Consider the following 8,945-nt stretch of genomic DNA (forward strand, 5'->3'; position numbering starts at 1 on the left):
TATTTATGCATGACATCACGAACACCTTGCATTACATGTCAACCTCTAATTTTGTTTGCCTTACAGAATTTGAAACCACTGTGATATGCCAATATTTCAGCGAACCTTCCAAGATATTTAATACATTCGTGTCAGCTATCTAATGCACTTTTCCTTCCACAAAACAAAACTTAAGGGACCGGGAGGCTGTACTGAAGTCTTTAGATGTCAGAGCGCATTAAAAAAAAGTTGAACTTTGAACCTTTAATCCCAAGGAATAATGCCAACTTTCATCCAGGACTGAAATTCATAGCATCTTCAAAGACATTTAAGAAACACTAATGTATTCGTACAAACATGAAACTAAATTGTAAAAGTCTGGGAGGTTGAAGTGATATTTCGCTAATGTTAACATGTAATGAAAAACCTCTGAACTTTTAACCTCTTGGAAGAATACAGTACATCTTAGGGATCAATGAAAACTTCAGCAGTTTTTGTGCATATGGCACAAAATGTTATATTTTGTTTTGTTTAGGCCATTACTGGATCTAAAACTAAAACGTCTTTTAAATCTATAATATTATTTTTTCACACACACACACACACACACACACACACACAATGTTGGCTGTTGTTATGTATGTTTTGTTGGCCTTGGTTTTTTTACATTTGATTTGTTACCTGTAAATAGTATATCTGTTTGCATTTTAAAAAATCACCAAAATTAATACAAATACCCACAAAATTCAAGATACTGTTGCAAAAAAAGTACTTGTATGAGATCTGTATAACATATGATATAATTAAGCAATATCAAAAGAGCAAGAGCAATTCTCAATATTATTTATGCATTTGTAATTGTACCAATTCAGATGCAGTTTCTGTGCCACCACTGCAGTGCAAAGATGAATTTTGTTGTTAGTGATTTAATTTGATTGGTAACATCTCTATATAGTGTCTAATTATTCTAATTGTATTTAATGATTAAAATAAGACATTTCTCAGGCAGTAAATGTGGATCTTTTAGACTAATTTGAGTAGTGCTGGTCTGGTCTTGGTCTTTGTCTTGACTCGGTCTCGCCCTGCCTTGGTCTTGTCTTGGTCTCAACCCCTCAAAGTCTTGGTCTTGTCTTGATCACAACAGACATTGGTCTAGGTCTCGGATTAGGTGGTCTTGATACAACACTATGGTCTATAAGTGCTGAAGAAAGATCAAACGTCTTTTAAAGAAACCAGCTACCGTTCCATCCTAGAAAATAAACGATTACACATGTTAGATATCTAAAAAAAGACACTTCACAGTCTCTTCAGTCTTCTCTCATGGCCCAGAGAAGCCACTGACCTCCTTTGAACTATGGGACACTGACCTAATGCATGGGTGGCAAACATTGCATTCCTTTCTATGGCAGTGAAGACATGCTCCCCCAAAATTAGCAAGCCATCTCAGTGTTATACCATGTTTTTTGTCTAAACCAGGGAGGACGTAGAGCATATGCTTTCTCTTTGAAAAGCAAAGTGCAACCTGACACCAAACTTTACATAAACAATCGACTGCTTGCATGTTAAATGCATTTGAGAGTGGAGTCCATTAAGAAAAAGTACAAACAGATCCTGCAGGGATAAGGGAGAACTCAGGCACTGTAAAGGAAAGGAACCAAGTGCTATTAAGATATAAGATGACCAAAACAACAGATTATCTCCTACCAAGAAAAGCTCATAATCAAAGTGTCCTTGCATGTCTAGATCTCTTACACGGGGAACTCCGTTCTAGAATAGTTCACATATTTAGTCCTCAGGCTGTTTAGTGTTTTATAAATATATAAACAAGTGTGGTTATGAAACCTAATGACGGTAAACATGGTGGTCTTTGAATCCTTCTCTATAGGGGTCTTTCACTGCTGTCATCTAAAATGGAGGGTAATGGTTACAGTACACCACTCTAATGGCATGCATAAGGGTCTGCATTCTCATGCTAAAATTGCATGCTGGCCTTTCAACCTCAGGAGAGAAGCTGAGATGCTATAATAGGCTTTTAACAGTTTCTCACTATGACAACAATTAAAAAAAAAGAAATATGAGATGAGAACATGCATGTACTTTAAGAAAGTAAACAGGCTTTAACTGTAGATCTCACATCAGTATGTCACAACTGGCAGTTTATTCATTTATTTATGCATGACATCACGAACACCTTGCATTACATGTCAACCTCTAATTTTGTTTGCCTTACAGAATTTGAAACCACTGTGATATGCCAATATTTCAGCGAACCTTCCAAGATATTTAATACATTCGTGTCAGCTATCTAATGCACTTTTCCTTCCACAAAACAAAACTTAAGGGACCGGGAGGCTGTACTGAAGTCTTTAGATGTCAGAGCGCATTAAAAAAAAGTTGAACTTTGAACCTTTAATCCCAAGGAATAATGCCAACTTTCATCCAGGACTGAAATTCATAGCATCTTCAAAGACATTTAAGAAACACTAATGTATTCGTACAAACATGAAACTAAATTGTAAAAGTCTGGGAGGTTGAAGTGATATTTCGCTAATGTTAACATGTAATGAAAAACCTCTGAACTTTTAACCTCTTGGAAGAATACAGTACATCTTAGGGATCAATGAAAACTTCAGCAGTTTTTGTGCATATGGCACAAAATGTTATATTTTGTTTTGTTTAGGCCATTACTGGATCTAAAACTAAAACGTCTTTTAAATCTATAATATTATTTTTTTTTACCTTTCTGGGGACATTGAAAATACTTTTAATACAAATATTTACTTTTCAGATATTTATTAAAATACTGAACTTTTAAAATTAAAAATCATGGCAAGGAATTTTGAAGACACAGAAAACATCAGTAATTGTGTTATTGTTTTTTATATACATATACCACAAGCTACTATATTATTTAATAAGGTGTATGGGTTTAACACACTTTAAGTCTATATGTTTATAACTTACCTAAAAATCTAAAATAACACATTAAATATACAACTCCACAGAAAGACAATAAAATAATATTGTACAATAAAACAAAATTGTTATCTCTCAAATCAGGAGAGACCTCATGTTTTTCTTCGTGCCAAAGAACCGTTTTGAAGGCAAACCTATTACACATTGCTAGAAAAAGGAAGGTTTTCTCAACACAAAGTAGTATGAGGACGGAGAGAAAGGAAGAGAATGTTCCAGCTTGAGGCATTCTGAATAAAAGGTTAGAATAACTATATCATGTTCACACAAGCAGAAAAATATTAATTGCGGTGAAGGAATAAAACAGTATGATCATAATATTGAAGCTAAAATGGTTCTCTTTCTCCTCTGCCAACATAAATGAGAAAATGAACACACAGAGAAAAATATAATTATCAAACCCTACATGTTTTTGTTTAATGTTGAAAAAATGTTTAAGCCTTAGGGAAACTTAAACTAAACTCGATGAAACCACTTTCACCAGTACAATAGATTCCATTTCTGCTCTCACACAGCCCCCTAAAATACACAAAACACATTAAAGGAATATTCCGGTCTTAAGAAGTTCAATCAACAGCACTTGTGACAGTGCTGATTACAAAAATAAAATAAAATTGACTTAATTTGTTCAATTTGTGTACTTTTTAAAATAAAGATATAAACAAACAAAAAAATCTGGGTTACAGTGAGGCAATGAAAATGAATGGGGCCAATCTGTAAATGTTAAAATACTCATTGTTTCAAAACATAAACTTTTCTGTGTGTAATGGCTAAAAACCTCAAATAACTGTAAGAATTATGAAACATTTACAGCTCAAATAATAAACTAATTTTAACAGAGTTTACTGAGAACTTTAATTTGTAATAAAAATATTTACTTTTAAATATATTACAATAATATTTTGAAAATACTGAAAACGCAGTAATTGTGTTGTCACTTTTTTACATACACACCACAAGCTTATTAAACCAATATATGATTTAATAATATGCATGGGTTGCAAGCAATTTAAGTATAAACATTTAGAATTTGCCTAAAATTATAAAATAATGCATTAAATATAAAAGTTCACATAAAGTCAATACAAAAACTTGTACAATAAAAGCAAAATTGTTGTCAAAATATTACCTTTCCTGTATATAATGTAATGGCTAATATCCTAAAATGGCTGTAAAAATGATAAAAACTTGACACCTCAAATAATACACACAAAAATTGGTGCAATAATTTCCAATGTAAGTGCCGGCTTACCATTACCTTGAGGTTTGCTTTTTTAAAGAAAAGGAGGGACAAATTGAAATTCATTTTTATGGTAATCAACATCATGCAACAAATGCTGCTGATTGAGCCTGCGTTGTATTAAACTCTGAATATTCTCTTAACCTCCCTGATCCTAACAGTACAGATCCCTGATACATCTCCACCGGGAAGGTCAAGGCAATGCAGCACATTTCCTTTAAAGCTGACCACAAGGGACTGAATGTTTAACCAGTCTATGTTCAAGCATGCTGCGGTCTGCTTTCTGATATGTAAAGTTTAGGCAATGGTCTGAAGCTAATTACGGAACGTTGCTTTAGTTTAGCGGGCGAGTGTTGTAAGCCCTTTTCAACACTACCTTGATTTGCTGCACATTTAGGGGCCCGGTGTGGTTAGGTATTACTTCAAATGAAACAGTGGGGCCCCCTTAGGTCCCAGCCATCATTCAGTCTCACATACACACTCTCACGTATGCGCACACACTGAAGGGGCTTTGCCATTAGTCAGTCATCACATCGCAGAATTGCAAAACGATTGAGCAGCTGTTTGGGGCTGTGGAAGAAATGCTACCATCTGGGTTTAACCTCCAGGGCATTACCACCTCTTTCCTCCTACAGAATCCAGAATATATACAAACCTATACATATAAGCTAACATGCATGGGGTGGCTTCCATGTAACAGCTTTCTAGATGTTTTTACATTACTGAACAAGTATGAGTGGTGCTTGCACAACTCGCCATTGTGATGCCAGGGTTGTGCTGCGCAATTGCTTAATATATGTTGACTTAGGTCAATGCCAACATGGACCATGCAACATTAAAAGAAGGTATGTACGCAGAAAACATTACAAGCAGTCTCATTTGCAACAATGAAAAAAATTAGTTTGTGCTGTGTTTTATGCTATGAAAAAAACATTGAAATTCCAGAAACATTTAAGGTGCGGTCACATTAGTGAAATTTCAGTGACATTTTGTTGGCAAAAAAAGGTCCATTGTCTCTTGACACTTGTCAGTAGCATAGAAATATATGTACAGCTCACACAGAAGTCACTTTCAAACCAAGCAGCTTTTTGTTGGTCAATGCAGTAAATCCACACGACCAACTTGAACCTGTTGCAAAATTTGCATTGGGAAATCTTTCACCCTCACATGAAACTCCCAATCACATGGATTCCTATTGAAATTACTGGATTTCACCCACAAGAATTTGCCAAACAACGGTAAATGTGACCGCACCTTTAGAAACCACTAAAACTATAAAGACAGACAATATAAAATGAAAGCATCAATATTCCAGCCTATGTCAAGTTCTATTTTGAATATTTTTGTTACTTTTGAACAATAAAGAAAGTGGTAATCTCTTGCATCACTACTGTTAAACCTTGGTCTGTAAAAACCTAAACACCACTGAGTAGATAGAAGATATTGCTGATATAATTAGGACTGCTAAAAGAAAAACTTAAACCAGCCTAAGGTGGTTTGCTGGTCTTAGTTGGTTTAATATGTTCTCACCTCTCAAAACCAGCCAAAAGACTAAACTGGGAGACCAGCAAACCAGCTTAAACTGGTTTATATGTTTTATGAGTTGGTAACTTGGTATAGGATAATTTTCAACTAAAGGAACTTGTGGCTGCTCATAAACAGTTGTCTATTAAATAGAGATTTCCTTGGTTTTTTTCTATGCTGATGGTGTGGGGAACGAATAAATTAAATCAAATAAAATAAATAAACAAATGAGAGAGTTAAGTGGGAAGAAATTGAGAAAAATGGGGCAACTGGATAAAACAAGATTTGAATGTCCAACAGAGTGAACAACCTTTAATTTCCCCTTTATATCTCTGTAGGCCAGCGAGACAGACATCTCTACCCCCAGTAAATGACAGAATGACAGATTACTGAGAGCAAACAGATAGAGGGGGGAGAACAGAAGAGTGCAAAATCCATACATCTCTCATAATGTTTTTGCGGAGCCCTTTCACCCAAACTCATTCCAGTATGGCATGATGACAGACTGCACACCTTCATTCTCTCCTTTCCTCCCCTTCATTTTTGCCTCTCGCTCCTCCCTGACGGTGCTAGTAAAAACTAAAGAGATGGTGCCATTAATCTCCTGTCAGCGAAGATTACACTTGATTCCAAAAGGCTAAACAAGGTTAAAGACATGCTTCACTTGCTGAAAGGCCGGTGTTAACAGCCAGGATGCACAAAGAAAGTTACTTAGGTTTGTTAGCATTTATCAGGCTTGAACTGTGGGATGACACTATACTAGCCTGATGAGACAAATGTGAATTCTGACACTGGCTGTCTTTATGACAAAGAACCTGAGAATAAATGTGGAAATAAAGTCAGCATACGGTTGGGAAAAGGACAGACGTGTCAAAAGCAAAAATGATTTGCTCGTCACAGCATCGTTTAACAAACAAATTACTGAACCATCACTGCCTATCGTTTGCACCTTGTCTGACAGTGACGTATGGAGTCAAAGCGTTTCATGAATAAACTCAGAAATGAGACGTACATACATCTGAGGCAAAAATCTATCAGCATATTCCAAATAAGCGGTCCTACGTTGCATAGAATGCAAACTGCTGTATTTATGCCTAAATGAATCTGACAGTTGTGGAAAATGGACTGCGAGAACAATGCTGGGGCAATAACTGTAAATATTCTGATTTATGAGGGAGTCAGAAACTATTACAAGTCCTCATGATGGCTGCAATAAAACCAGCTGATAACAACTGTAAAAAGACAATAAATATGTTCGAAAGAAATAAATTATAAGTTATGTAGCAGAGCAGAACGCTGCTTACCAATTGGCCAAAGACTTGATTAATTTCTTAATCACAGTCCACAGTTTTTGAAGCCTTTCCAACTGTACAAGCAAATGGATTTTGGGAAAGGATTTGAATTACAGGCCATCTTTAAATTAAATGTCAGAAAAAAATGTACAGATATGAGCACTGAAATACAAGCAAATGATAAGCCATGGTGTGGTGTTTAACTGATCCTATTTTATACAATATTTGATTTACCGATTTTCATGCATAAATAAATTAGGTGAATTTGAAACCTCCCTGAAACCCACCTTACATCCGAATATGCAAAGAGTACAATGTGCTATAGGTACCTGGGATAAAAATAAAACCAGCTTTTCACTACTTCCATAGTGTAGTTGGACTTGTAAACCAAAAGTCGCGGGTTTGACTCAGGATTGTAGGTGGGGGGAGTGAATGATCAGCACTCTCTTCCACACTCAATACCACGACTGAGGTGAGACCCTTGAGCAAGTCACCGAACCCCCAACTGCTCCCCGGGTGCTGCAGAAAAAATGGCTGCCCACTGCTCCAGGTGTGTGTAGGTGTGTATGTTTTTCTACACTGGTGGGGACTTAAACCTGAATACACACCTCACAACTCATGGGGACTTGTGTCACCGTGGGGACCTAAATTGAGGTCCCCATAGGTATAGAAGCTTATAAATCATACAGAATTAATTTTTTGAGATTGTAAAAATGCACAAAGTTTTCTGTGAGGGGTAGGGTTGGTGTAGGGCGATAGAAAATACAGTTTGTACAGTATAAAAATCATTACGCCTATGGGGAGTCCCCACAAGAATAGTGAACCAGACTGTGTGTCTGTGTGTGTGTGTGTGTGTGTGTGTGTGTGTGTGTGTGCACTTGGATGGGTTAAACGCAGAGCATAAATTCCGAGTATGGGACACCATACTTGGCCACACGTCACGTCACTCACTCACATAAAATATGATATAATATGATATTATATGATGAGTATATCTCATAATAAATAATATTGACCATTTGAATAAATACTATGCCAATCATTAGAAAAGTACAATTATTATCAGATCAATCGCTGTGCCTTTTTAGGCCCATCAACTCAAATATACCTTCACATATTTTTCAGTTATTGAAAAACTATTGACTTAATAACATTGGACAAATCTATATTTGGTTATTTTAACGAGTCTTAACTGCTACAGAAATCCACATGAAATCAAAACTGACTTTATTTACTTTACTAGCGCACATTGCTAGTCTTGATGTAAACAATTAATCCATGCAAGTTAATCCACTGAAAAAAATTGTTTGTCTTCGTAATCTTTCATCAAAATCTGAACATTTACTTCTGCTCTGGAACGGCATTCCTTTTCTGATGACTTGGGCAGAATATGCTTAAACACACCCCTCCAACCGTTAGATTAGTGAGAGACAGAGAGGAGGAGCGCAAACATAAACCCATGCCCTCTGTTCAATATTCCGTTTCAGTTGGAAATACGTCACTACACTGAAATAAAGTTCAATAGGTTGTTTGCACATGATGTCACTGATGACGCGCGAAATGCAGCTGGAGGGCAGGAAGTGATTTTTCTCTCCACAGAAATCACTAGCAGAAACTCCAAATGCCAGTGTTTTGCGTTGTTTATGGATGCTCAAATCGGACAAACCGAGAAACCACAAGGAGCTTTTATCGTGTAAAAAAATGTGTTGCTCATAAGGGGGGAAAATTCTAGAATTTGACTGAAAAACGCTGGAAAAAGTGGCTTGTAAACCTGCGTCTGCGGTCGGGAGGAGCGAAGCCGGATAATGCTCGTGTGTGCAAATGGTTATTATAGGATATAATAATATATTAAGATATTTATAAAGATATAGATTGGGCTGCCACCTCTCACGCACGCATTGTGACAGTCAGAATTCACTCAGTGCTAAACGCCACAC

The sequence above is a fragment of the Sinocyclocheilus grahami genome, unplaced genomic scaffold (genome assembly GCF_001515645.1).
Source record: "Sinocyclocheilus grahami isolate Dianchi unplaced genomic scaffold, SAMN03320097.WGS_v1.1 scaffold455.1, whole genome shotgun sequence".
Taxonomy (NCBI): domain Eukaryota; kingdom Metazoa; phylum Chordata; class Actinopteri; order Cypriniformes; family Cyprinidae; genus Sinocyclocheilus; species Sinocyclocheilus grahami.